This window comes from Rhinolophus ferrumequinum, chromosome 25 (genome assembly GCF_004115265.2).
Source record: "Rhinolophus ferrumequinum isolate MPI-CBG mRhiFer1 chromosome 25, mRhiFer1_v1.p, whole genome shotgun sequence".
NCBI lineage: Eukaryota > Metazoa > Chordata > Mammalia > Chiroptera > Rhinolophidae > Rhinolophus > Rhinolophus ferrumequinum.
This window is the reverse complement of record NC_046308.1, coordinates 11068834-11082936: the sequence shown is the minus strand read 5'-3', so window position 1 is coordinate 11082936 and position 14103 is coordinate 11068834.

Here is a 14103-nt window from a genome sequence, read left to right as displayed (position 1 = left end):
CAGGGCTTGTCTACCTGCTTCCATTCAACTCAACGTGCATTTCTTGAGCCACTCTCTATCATGGATAATGACCTCACAATCAATTTCTCAGTGCCAGCAGTTCCCCCAAAGCAGACCTTGGATTTTCTCGGCTTTGTGCTGCTCGTAGCACTTAGTATATCCCTCTCCGTCCGTTGTCAGAGGGAGTAAATGAAATACTGAATGTCCATAGCATCCCACAATACCTGGCACACAGTAGGTACTCAGTGAGTGTGGTTTCTCTTCCAATAGATCAAGTGAAATGTCCCCAGGAATTCCACCTCTAGGGGTATCTTCCTGGGGGAAAAAAAAAACAATAGGACACTACAATAGAGAGGTGGTGGGTGTTACCCATTTTCTTAGATACTTGTGCCCTGGTGGACATGGGCATGGATGCCCAAGTCTCATAGACACCCCTCAGCTAATGTAGGGGTCAGCATCCATAGGACAGTCTCAATCTCAGGGAGCTGGGAAGTCTCTGGCCAGACCAGTCCCCTCCAAGGCCCCAAGATGGAGGCCAAGGGAATTCACTGGGGCCAGATGACCTGGTCACACCGGCTGAGTGCCCTTGCCCATGGCTGGGCCAGGCTGAGAATCATCCAAACTTGAGCGGTCTAGTCCCCCCCTAAGCCTCTCGTTTCTCTCTCCCTGAGCTTTGGTCTTGCACTGGAGTTCACTCCACACACTTACCGCATGGTTCGGTCGGTTGATTTCTGTCAAAGTTATGATCTTAAGAAAACTTGTAACTGTAAAAAGGCTTTCTCTGTATGTAAATTATGCTGTTAACTTTTCTATACACAAAGTATATATACCTATAAATAGTATACATATATATATTATATATATATATATATATAAAGATTATTTCTTGTACAGACCAACATGGACCAGTGGCCCGTATTGATTTCTCCATGATTGTGTTGACTGTCACAGAATGAGTTCATGTAAGAAGTTGGTTTCGTGTTTTCCTTTTGGGGCCACTTCTTTCCCTTTCAGTCTGTCTATCTCTGTCTCTCTCTCACTCATTGCCAACGTCTCGTTGCTGGGAAAGAACAATCATTTCAGATGCCACCTGAGAAAGGATGGCCAGATGGATGGAGGGTCCATTGTGTATATTTGTACAGAATCATTTATAAAGTTTTCTACACTTCTCAAAAAAGTATTTCTAACTTGGGCTGTTGGGCAGGTAGTGAGCCTCTGTGCCAGCAAGCCTGTTGTTTCTTGTGTTTAGTGCAATGTTTAGTGAGAATCCAATGTCTGAATTATTTATGCCAATAAAGAATTTGAAAATTACTGCATCACAGTGCCACCAAAACAGGTTTGAATTCTGTTGTTGTCTGCTGTACAGAGGGAATCTTGAGATGTGACATTGGCCAGTGTATCAGTCAGCGATTGCCACAGTAATACTGTGTAGCAAACCTCCCCAAACTCCATGGCTTACAACAACTAGCATGTATTCTCATGCCCCTGGGTCTGTAGGTCTGGGTTAGGCTTAACGGGGGCTCCTCTTTAGACTTCACGTCGGTTCCAGTCTGCTCCCCATGTCTCCCTGTTTCAGGACGCAGGCTGAAAGAGAGACTCCATGCGGCATGCTCTTCCTATGGCAGATGACCAGAACAGAAGAGCCAAGCCAAACTATACAAACACATTGAAGGTATCTTCTCACACCACAACCAGTAACATTCCAATGGCCAAAGCAAGTCACATGACCCAGCCTTTCAATGGGAAGAGGCTGTAAACTCCACTCAGTGTGAGAAGAGGAGGAAAGGGAACGTTTGCTGAACAGTAATGCAAATTGTCATAGCCTAGCCAAGTATTCTTCCATCTGGCCAGCCACAGATGAGTTCTCTCCCTAGGGATGAATATGGTGTGAATATAAATACACATACATGTAAATATTATTCTGCATATTGAGTACCTGCTGTGTGCCTGACTCAGAAAGTACTCAGCGTTATCTCATTAATCCCAAGAACCACCCAATTCCATTTGACAGACGAGGAAGCCAGTGCAGACCGATGAAGTAAGTGGCCCAATCCCAAGACAAGAACCCAAATCTCTTGCTCTTTTGGGTCCACACATGGCACAACAAGCTCGTGAGTACCTTGAATTTCTGAAGTTCCCTTTACAAAGTGCTTTTTATGCAACAAAATCTTTTCTGATCTGGAAAATCAGCCTGTGAGGGAGGGACTCCTCAACTCATTCAAAGCAGAAGGAACTGAGACCTGGGGAAAGACGCTATAGGATAACTGACTCACACTCCCAGCGCCCTCCCCGGGGACCATGCTGCTGCGGGGTCGAAGATCTGGTGTCATCGGTTCCAGTAAGTTCTTCCCTGCACACACTCCAGGAGCAAGAGCACACTGACAGACCTGGAGTCGAATTCTAGCTCTACCTTGTGCAAGCTGTGTGGTCTTAGGCAAGTCGCTCAGCTTCTCTGAGCCTCCATTTATTTCCTCACCTGTAAAACAGGTCTAATTACTGTACCTGTAGCACCTACCTCCCAGTGTTGTGAGGCTTACACGAATTAACATAAGTAGTTGGGGCAGTGCTGGCCCCATCCCCACCCCTTCCGGGAAGCTCTCTTCAGATGTTAGTTGCTAGTGTTAATATTTATTACGAGCATGACTGTGGTGTAACTAAAGAGCAAAGTTCACCCTGAGTTTCTGTACCCCACAATGTTCCATCTCGGCTGAGAGTTGACCCAGGCCCCAGCCAGCCCCCAATCTCTGAGAGTAGCAACTGGTATCTAACACTCTCAGCTTGTCGACTCCTTTCACGAGCATGATTTCTTCCCACTCACCACAATCAAACAGGGTAGGTGGTATGAGTTGCCCCCTTCTGCAGATGGGAAACTGAGGTTCCAAGAAGTGAAAGTGTCTTGCGGCGTCTGAATTTCAGTCCTGGGCTATACCAGTTAGACCAGCTATGTGACCTGGCTGGGCAGTGACGTCAACTCTCAGAGCCTCAGTTTCCTTAACTGTAAAATGGGCATAATAATTGCTTTCACTTTAGAGAGCTACAGTCAGGCTTAGAAGCAGGTAAAAACCTTAGCATAATTCCTGGCTAAAACAACCAATAAACAGGTATTTCAAGCTCAGGTATATCAAGCTCAGAGGTAAACATTTAGCTCTAAGACTATGTTGCTGTGAAGAGGGAGGTGTGAGACAAGGCCAGAACCTCCCGTCCCCATTTCTCACGTTTCAAGCAGAAGAGGGGGGCAGTCTTCCCTGGGGCCTGGAACTAATTGATTGACCCGGTTCTGGCTTGTGGTCCTCTGTGGCCACGGGCCACCATCAATCAGGCACAGCAGGTGTTGGGCCTAGAGAGGGAGGCCTTGCAAATCATCGGAACTGAACAAACAGCTCATTAACCTCCGTGCACCGGCTGCAGGGGAAGTGTCCGGGAGCCAGAAACAAGGCATGGATGAGGCCACCCAGCTGCCAGGGTGGCAAGGACACAGCTTCTCAGACCCTTCTGGCCCCTGCCTCCTGCTCACCTTTGCCCACATTGAGACCCTCCAGACCCACCCTTGTCTCCCATCAACCTCTTCCCAGGCACCCCGCTAAGTACGTAACATTTGTCATCTCATTTAATCCTCACGACAGTCCTGTGAAAGCAAATACTCCATTGTACCCCTTATACAGATGAAGCAACTGAGGCTTCAGAGAGGGTGAGTGACTTGCCCAAAGTTACACAGTGCTAAGTGTGGAGCCAGGATCCAAACCCAGCCCATTAGAGTCTGGGACCCATGCTCTGAACTGCACTGCTGGACAGTCTCCAGCCATGACAGATTGCAATGAATTCAAGTGATGGCAACGGACCAATGGTTCTCCACCAGGGGCGGTGTTCCCCCTGGGGACATGTGGCAATGTCCCACTGGAGGATGCTGTTGGCATCTAATGACTAGAGGCCAGGAATGCTGCTCGCCATCCCACAATGCACAGGATAGATTCCCCTCCCCCCACAACAAAGAATTAGCCAGCCCAAATGTCAGCAGTGCCGAGGTTGAGAAACCTGGCGGTAAAAGTTGCTAAGTACCGGTACTGACCGGGGGACCAATCAGGAAAGCTTTCCTGGAAGAAGCAAGCCGTTTAGCCACGTTCATTTTATAGATGTGGCAAGAGAAATTATGCGAGTTTCAAAGGGCTGGACTCAAACTCAATTACAGTTACTAATCACCTGTGTGGCAGGTGTAGTGCCAGTGATGCCAGTGATTCGCACGCTTTGCAATCGTTCAGTTACGAATCGCCTTGCTTAAAGCATCACGGCCTGCGGAGGCGGGAATTGTTCTCCTCAGTTTGTAGGTGCAGAAGCTGAGGCTCAGAGAGGTGATGGGTGCTCGAAGCTGCACAGCTAACAGGGCGCCCCTGAGATTGGCAGCTGGCCCTCCTGTCATTTGCTGGGCCACACTTGGAGGACGACATACTCGAGATACTAACCTTGGGGAGTCTGCCACCCCCACCCAGTTCTGCCTCAGCCAGGAGCTCCCTGAACACACAGGCAGGTGGGTAAGCCTCTGATCCGAGCCCGAGTCCTGGCCATAAACCGCCGAGCTGCTGGGTGACCTTGGGTAAGTCACTTTGCCTCTTGGAGCCTTCATCTGCTCGTCTGTAAAACAGAGATCATAGTGGTACCTCTTTCGTGAAAGTGTGGTGAATACTCAGTGACATGCCATAAAATACTTAAAATAACGTGTTTCGCGCAGAGGACGCTATCTGTGCGTGTTTTAGTTTGGGGCATCCGGCAAATACGGTTGGGATTTGAATGGGGGATGTTTGTTGAAGGCCTTGAATGCCAGGATAAAGTTGGAGGCTTGGTCTGACAGGTGGTGGGAGTCCAGGGATCGCCTGTCGGTGGATGTGAAGTGGTCAGACATGTGGATCCCACATTGCGGTGTGTTTCTCCTCCTCAAATGAGCCCTGGGATAAACCTGCCCCTTAGGCTTTTCCTACATCTTGAAAGAGGCTCTGGGAGGCCAAGGCCGGGCCGTGCTGGGGGTGAAGCAGGTATGGCCTGTGCAGGTGGCTTGAGCTCCACGTAGCGGTGGGGTTGGGAATAGGGGGGACGCTGGCCTGTGGCTCAGACCCTCTTCTCATAGGCCTACCTGTCCCAGAGATGGTCCTACCCCTCAAGCCCCACCTTACCTTCCAGGAGCAGACCTTCCGTCCTCACATGCGTGTACACACACACGCATATACACACACACAGATACAGACTCTGTCACCTACACACACACACACACACACATTCATACTCGCCCACTTTCAAGATGCTCAAATTCCCACTGCTCACCCCACGCGCTTACGCTTACCCTAGTCTCCACACTCCCACTCACCCTACTCCCTCCGCCCTCCCCTTCCCTCTGGTTGGGGCCTGGCACCTGCAGTCCTTACTTGATATTTGCATTTCCGCTTCTAAAACATGCCCTACGGTCACTGTTTGTCTGAACAATCCAGGACTATTGCTCCTGGAGGTGGGTGACTAGTTCTAGGGCAGCAGGCGACAAGCTGGGACTCGGCTCTACCTAGTAGCGTAAATGTGAGTCCCTGCCCTTCCAAGGGCTCTAAATTACCACAGGTTTGACAATTGGGTCATTGCTTCCCCCGCACCATTTATAGCGGCAGGAAGCTCTCCTGGGGGTTTACGCAAGTCTCAGCTACTAACAAGCCAAATAAGGGAAAACACACATTTAGGCCCTGAGAACAGTGGCTTCAGCCAGTACCCAGAATTTTCCTGAAATATACGCGTGTTCATGGCAGACTAAGGAGTGTGGTCAAAAAGAAGGACAGTGGACGAAACTAAGTGAAGTGTGTTTCTTTGCTGCGGGACTTGTCAGAGCCTGTCATGTGCTTATGTACCTCATAAACTCTCCCAGAAGGGGCTAGGGTTTCTAGTTCCCCAACTTTTTGGCTCCTTTGTTCACTGTATCTTAGAGGATTGATGTTTCACGGAACTCTTTGAGAAATACTGCTCTCAGCCATTGGAGATACTCAAAATATATTCTTGGACCCTTTACAGACCATGTAGACTAATGACCATGAAAGGAAAGGGAATTAAAAAAAAAAAAAAAACCTTAAGGAAACTGGTTATATTGTCTCCGCTTTTTATTTTGCCAAGACATCAAAAAACAAAGCAAAACCCAAATAAGAGCTCTCCAACTGACTGTCATCTAGTTTTATAAAAGAAAGGCTAGCTACTCACCAAAAAAATGAGAACACCCATGATTTGAGGAATAAAAAATAAAATACCCTTACAATTTTCTCATTTCTGCAAAGACCAGCGAATACTCTGACAGGGACCTGCCTGAGTCCATACACAAGTGTTTGGGGGCCACCAGTTTAGTGTTCAAGTCCCAGGTTCTGGAGTTTGATGCCAGGGCTTTAGAATCCCAGCTCTTCTGTTCATTGACCCTATGCCCTGAGTAGTTGCCATCCTGGGTGCCCCTCCCCCTCCTCTGTGCACGTTGGCTTCTAACAGCTGCTCCTGTGATCTCTTAGAAAGGCTAAGAGATCTGCTAGCCCTGTGTCTGCACTCCCCTAGGGCTGCCCTTAGCCATGAATGTCTGGTATAGAACTACCAAACCCCGCACCTCTCACCTTGAAGAATAATGGCCTCTGAGGTGGACCTCCCACTCCACAGCCCTCCAAAGGGCTGGGACCTTGCCTGATATATCGCTCCTTGCCTGCCTTCTTCCCCTTTTCTTTACCCATCGTCCCTTCTTCCTTAATAAATGTCGTAAACATGGCCCCTCATCTCAGGGTCTGCTTCTGGGGGAACCCAACCTAAGACAGTTACTTCGCGCAATTCTCTGAGCCTCAATTTCCTCAGGTGTCATCAAGGGATAAGAATCGATCGCATCCACCTTCTGAGCTGGGCGTGAAGACTTCAGGAAGATGATGGATGTAAACCATTTAGCGTGGCGCCTAGCTCATAATTCGAGAAAGGCTGATGTCAGTTAGCCTTTGTGATTAGGTTGTGACTGCATCTTGTGTGCCTTTGGGGTTTGTAGCAGCCCTCTCCTGCTCACAAACGCAAGGGATAGGTTTCATACAAGTAAGACTGGCTGTGGAGTCATGGCACACTTGTGATCCCCTCACCTGGAAGCTGTAGACCCAACATCTCCCCTGCCCCGCCACTTCCCGCAGGGACTGGACTTACTCCCAAGACAGGGCTGGAGCTGGAAGCTCTGGCATCAAGTCCCCTCCCATCTGCCTTTCCATTAAGTAAGAACAGAGCTTCGGATGCCTTCAACAAAACCTCTGAGGATTTCAATTTATTTGATTTTCTCTTTTTTTTTTTTATTAACATCTGATTCGATACGAGCAGCCTGACGGTGGGGTTAGGCTCAGGAGGGTGTGAGTGGATCGCAGTTCTGCTATATCCTAGTCCAGTGCCAGCCTGGTTTTTTGTTCTATGTGACATTTTCTAATCGCAATGAAATTTTTAAAAAAAAAAAAAAAAAGAAGAAGAAAGAAAAAAGAAAAATCAGATCCCACTCGAAGAACAACAGCTAGAAGTCCTAGAAGAAACAAGACGTGGCTCATTGCCCCTTGACCAGGAGGCAGATGTGAGACGTAGCTGACTGATGTCCCCTGGACACTGAACCGGAAGAAGAGGCAGACTGACTGGTACCACTCACTCATGCCCAGATTTGCAGTTGCTTTATTACATATTAAGTCCTCTTAAGGCTGATTCAGTTTTCACTTAACAACATATTTGAAGTGATGAAATCATATTTCAGGATCCATCAACAATGTTTTGTTGGAACATAGCCATACTCATGGTATGGTCTGTGAAACCAAAAGCATTTGTTATCTTGCCCTTTACAGAAATTGTTTGCCGACCCCTGCATTACAGAATTGTCAGCCCTCTCTAAAGAAGGAGGGATATTCAGGATGGGACAGTGAGAGGACATCACGTCACAATGGATTGCGTTTGGGGAGAAGGTTCTTTCCAAGATGTAAGGGTTCCTCTTTTGCTCTCCAACCAGCCTGGCTGTCCACCGTCTCCCTCCATGTGGATGTTCATACCCCCGGAAGCCCTTTCCATTCCATGACTTCATTATTTCTGCCCACCTACGATAGCTGATTGGCTTAGTGGTGGAAACCTGACCCAGGCTGGACCAATCAGATTTCCTTCCCTGAGAATTTAGAATTCTGAACTGGGGTTTGCAGGGAAGGATTGGGTTGTATTAGGAGCTAAATCTGTGGCTCAAAGAAGGTCCAAGAATCCCCAGAGCAGACTCAGTTTCAGCATGTCCTCAGATTCCTTGGATTCTCCAAATGCTCTGTATTCCAATCCATCCTCCCCTTTCCTCTTCTTTTCCCCTCAAAGCTCAGTTAGAATTGTTTTTGTCACTCGCAAGGAAAACAAGCTGAATGACCTGGTCTCTAGCTCAGGTCTCTGCTCATCATTCATGTGATGCCAAGACAGGTCCTAATGTCATTTCTTCTCACAAGGGGGCATTACAGAACATCCAGAGCCAAAAAGATGAAGATAGCGACCCTCTAAACAAATTAGAAAGATCTGAGCAAAACAAAAGATGACTGAGGTTTTATTTTTAAATATGAAAACACTATACAAACCAATTTCAGAGTCAATTTAATTAACGATGTCCTTAAACTAACATTATATTAGATAAGTTGTTGAACCTATTGGTGGCCCAGTTTTTTCATCATCGCCAAATGGGAATTTGACATGACTTTATTGCACTATTTCAAGATGGATAGAAAATTCCTAAGAAGCTGTAGAAATGTAAAGGGGGGTTGTACAAGGGAACAGTATCAGAAAAGAGTAATGGCTTCACAGTCAACCAGACTTGCATTCAAATCCCAGTTCTGTTGCTGTGTAACCTTGGGTAAGTTGCTTAACCTCTCTGAGCCTCAGTTTCACCATTCTTATAATGGTGATATACTAGTCTCTGTGCTATAGGGGTTATTATAAGGATTAAATGATATAATACATGTAAATTATTTAACACAGTGCCAGGCACATTGTAAGCCCTCAATAACTGATAGCTACTGTTAGCAGTTTTATGATAGGTCACCTAGAGACCTAAAGGTCAATGCTATTTCAAAGTAGAAAGCACCCCTCCATCCCCATTTCTCACAGTTTAAACAATCCCATGGCCTCTACCTCTCCCCACCCCAAACCTGTGGGTTGCCTGGTTTTATCCGTCTTTCGCTTTCCTTCTCATCTTCCCATCAAAGGTGGACTTTCAAGATTCCAGGCTTTTGCTGGAATGAGCTTACAGCCTCCCAGCATCTCTGAAAGATCAGTCTTTTCTGAGAGTTGAGGCTTCTAGTTCCCACCTCATCCCAGTACGTTTTATCAGGACAGGGCATTTCAAGCGGCCAGACACTTATCCCCTCAGAAGCTTCCTTCCCAAGACTTGGGCAATGTCCTCACACTCACTACCAGTACTCTGATGATTGTTCAAGAGGGCCCTCCACAAAGGATGTTATAGACCCTCCAGCCTGGGGATAGTGAAGGCCCCCTGTGTGCCAGGGGCTTTCAACTTCATCCTCCAATCACTGTTCTCGAAAGCTGCGCTGTCTGACAGGGTAGCCACTAGCCACATGTGGTTATTTAAATTTAAATTAATTAAAACTGAATACAATTTGACAATCAATTCGTCCATTATATTTCAAGTGCTTGGTAGCCACACATGGGTAGAGATGCCAGCTTAGGTCCACATGTCCATCATGACAGAAAATTCTACTGGGCAGTTCTGCCTCCGATGAAACTGTCATCACCCCCACGTTACAGATAGGAAACTGAGTCTGGTCAGAGTCATGTAGTTGTGTGGTCAAGCCAGGCTCGGTGCCCAGGCCACTTTTTCCAAACCACCAGACCACACTTCCCCAGATGCCCAGCAGTGGGCTGGGCTCCAAGGACAGAAAGAGCAATGAACTTGGAGGACAGAGTGATGAGTAATTGAAAAATGACAGTACCGCGTGGCAACCCCCAGAATCTGTGGGCTTAGGGACACCTTATCCACTGAGCTGAGAAAATCCTACCTCTTGTCTCCGTTCCTCCAATCAATGAAACTTTCCAGAACTGCATTGCCCAATACAGAAGCCATAGATTCCATGTGACTATTGAGCCCTGGAAATGTGACGAGCTGAATTGAGATGTAACTGAAACACACTGGATTTCTAAGATGTTAAAAAAAAAAAAAAGAATGTAAGCCATCTAATTAATAATCTTGTATAATGATTACATATTGACATGATCATTTTCGACGATATTGGGTGCAAGTACATTACTATAATTAATTTCACCTGTCTCGTTTTACCTTTTTAATGTGGCCACTGGAAAGTTTACACTTAGGTCTGCGGCTCACAGGGTATTTCTACTGGTTGGTGCTGCTCGACAGGGCCTACTGTGTGTCAGTCCCTGCATTCTACAAGAGGCCCCGGAGTAGAACCAGGAGAGAGTTTAGCTCCCAGCTGATGGTAGCCGGCTGTGACAGCCCGAACAAGGGACATGCTCCTCTGAGATTGATCTCTGCAGCTGGCACTCGGACTCCGAGCATCCAGCAGCCCTCCCTTCTGCACAGGCTTGCTGCGAAGCTGCGCATCAGAGAACTAGGTGCACAGACCTGGAGCCTTAAGCAAGTGACTAATCTTCTCTGTTTCCTCACCTGTGAAATGGAAATCATTCTCCCTGCCTCCTGGGGTTATTTTGGAGGTTAAATTAAGTAAATGCATGAATACAAAGTGCCTGTCCCAAGGTAGGTGCTTAATAATGATTGTGGTTTTCAACCAGGGGTGGTGTTGCTCCGCAGGGGTGTTTGGCAATATCTGGAAACATTTGGGGTGTCCCAACGAGAGAGGGGAGGTTGCTACTGGCATTTAACGGGGGAAGACCAGAGATGCTAATAAACATCCTACAACAGTCCCCACCACAAAGAATTATCCAATAGTTGAGGTTGGGAAACCCTGATGTACGGTAACGGCTGCTACTGTTGTTAGTACCGTGTGTCCCCGAAAATAAGACCTAGCCGGACAATCAGCTCTAATGCGGCTTTTGGAGCAAAAATTAATATGACTCGGTCTTACTTTACTATAATATGAGACCGGGTCTTTATATTATAACTTTATAATATAATATAATATAATATAATATAATATAATATAATATAATATAATATAATATAATATAATACAATATAATATAATATAAAATATAATATAATACCGGTGTGGGGACAGAGCCCCAAAAAGCAGTTTCCAGGCTCTCGGCCTCACGTGGAAAGGTGCTGGCTCAGGTAGTAAATGGCCATCAACTGTGATTGGATGGCCGTCAGCTGTGGCTAGTTGGCCGTCAGCTGTAACCAGTGAGCCATTGGCCACTAATATAACTGCTGTGGCTACGCTAGCAGCAAGTGGGGGCTAGCAAGAAGATGGTGGCTGAGCTAGCAAGCGCGGATTGCAGCTAGCACGGCGGAGTGCGGGTTGCGGATTGCAGAGAAGTGGACAGCAGGTTGCAGATAGTGTGGCTCCTGCTTCCTGTGTCTCCAACCCAGCCGCCAGCGAGACTATAGTGGTATGACTCCCCTATCTATGGCTCCGTAGGTGTGCCTTTTTGGTCTCACCGTGTCCTGCATTCTTATGTGGGGAGCGGGACCAGAGACCCCTCCTGATAACCGGGTCTTATATTAATTTTTGCTCCAAAAGACGCATTAGAGCTGATTGTCTGGCTAGGTCTTACTTTTGGGGAAACAGGATATTAGCACCTCTGGAAATTACCTAGTTAAAAGTACAGTCACGAGATGATGGACTCCGTGAAGGCCGGAATTTTTGTCAGTCTTGGTCACTGCTACCGTCCCAGGGCCTAGAACAGTGCCTGGCACATAATAGATGCTCAGGAAATATTTGTTGAGTGGAGAATGAATGAAAAAAATGGCAGAGCTCCTTGTCCAAGTCTCAAACAGTCAAAGTTAGGAAGGAGATGATCGTCCCCGTCTGCATATTCATTAATACGAGACACATTTGCTGAGTACCTGCTATGTGACTTTGAGCATCCGCTCTGTGCGTTGGCACTGGGGTATAATGGTGTGGACGAGATGGAGAAAGTGGAGCTCCGTCTTATGGGTAAAGTGGGTAAGAGAACAGGGAATCCTGGTGCGGTGAGCTCATTGCTGGGGCAGTGGAGTAAGCTCAGGGCAAACACCTGCCTGGGATCGGGGAGAGGGACTCAGACAAAGCTTCCAAGAGAAGGTACTATCCCAAATTAGGCCTAGAGGAGGAGTAGATATCAACTAGCTTTTCTAGAGCTCTCCCAATTTCTGGAGTCCCCTTTACAGCATCCTACATGGAACCCTTTGACTGACGGGGAACTCATTCGCTGACAAGGCAGCACCCTCTGTGATGTTGCACTGCTTCTTACTAGAATATTCTCTTTGCTAGTGACACTCACCTTCAGGGGCCTGGCTGCAGTCACCTGAGCTCAGAACCCTTCCCTTGTCATCCTGAAGCCCCGCTCTATACCCTAGTCACCTGTCCCACGTCTGACTGAGAAGGACCCGATGGCAGACAGCCCAGCCAGCTGCCTGCTCCCTTCTTAGCTTGACAAGCCAGGCTGGCTGAGTCACGGGCTCGGCTTCTCCTAACCCACGTGGGGTCTGGGTCTGGGCCAGGTGGATGAGCTTCCTGCCAGGATGGCCATAAGTCAGACCAAAAGGAGACCACGAGCCTCACGGAGGATTAGACTTAAGAACATTCTGGAATCCCACGCTCCTCCTTGGAGATCCCTGAGGGGCAGACCCAGCAGACAGGCCTGTTATTCTATCAGTGAGAAAACGGAGGCACACACTGTGTGTGGGGACCTGTCCTGCCTGAGAATGGTAATATAATAATTATTGCTCCATATTATTATCATGGTTAATTACTGAAACATGCCAGCTTCCTGTGCACAGGGGACCTGTCGGCGCTGTTCGCTGCTATATGCCCAGTGCCTATAATAGTTCCTGGCACATAGTGGGTGCTCAATGAGTTCTTTTGTTCGGTAAGCGCACAAACAGCAATAGCTACTTCTACTTGTCACGGACTTCTTCTAAGATGTTCCATATTTACATGTGTGTGTTTTCATCTATTGTCTTTCCACCACCAGGGCACAGACTGACTACTTTGTCCACCATTATACCCCAGCATAGTGACCCACACATAGTAGGTGCTCAACAAATGTTGAATCAAGAGGTGGGCACTGGGCATTTGCTCTTTTACCCTTGCACAGCCCAGGCGGAGAGGCAGCGCTCTTTAGCACGTTTCGGAGGTGAGAAACTGAGACCTGGAGAAGTGAAGTGACCTCTGGACGTCATGGAGTTGGTGAGGCGCAGAGGCAGGATTTGAACCCAGGTCTGTTAGTGCAGAACCTGTGTGTATTGTGCTCTTAACTGCTGGATCCTGCTGCCTCTAGCAGGGAGGGGAGAGGGCAGGGATGGGGGCCTCTGGGAAGGGCTACTGGAACAGAAGTGGGACCACTTTGGTACTCCACTCCTGCCCAGTGAGTCCCAGTCACAAAGCCCTTTCAACACAGCATCCCATCTGATGTTCACTGCAGCTGCAGCAAAGCCCAGAGAGGTAGAGTAACTTGCTCAAGGTCACACAGCAAGTTCAGCACAGACCTTCTGATTGCACTGTTTTTTCCCCCAAACCCCAGCTGTGCCTCAAACTTGGAGCCCTCAGATAAGCAGCGATGCATGTGGATCAAGAGAGAAGGCTGATATTTCAACAGTTGACTTTGTTTTTCTGGGCAGCCTGGCCCAACACATCTGATGGCAAATCCAAATGCCACACTTCGCTGTGTGGCCTTCTGAACTGGCTTCCTCTCTCTGAGCCTCAGTTTCCTTACCTAAAAAATAAAGGCCTACTTTGCAGGTGGTGGTTAAAATCCCTGACTTGGTGTCTCTCCTGCTGTGTGATCTTAGAGATGAAAATTAGCTTCTCTGAGCCTCAGTTTCTTCATCTGCAAAGTGGGGTTAATAAACACCCACCTCTCGGGGCACGAGAGGTTTAATGGGAGACAGTGTGGGCACTGTGCAGGGCCTGATATGTAGTAAGTGTTCAATAAAAGATGGTT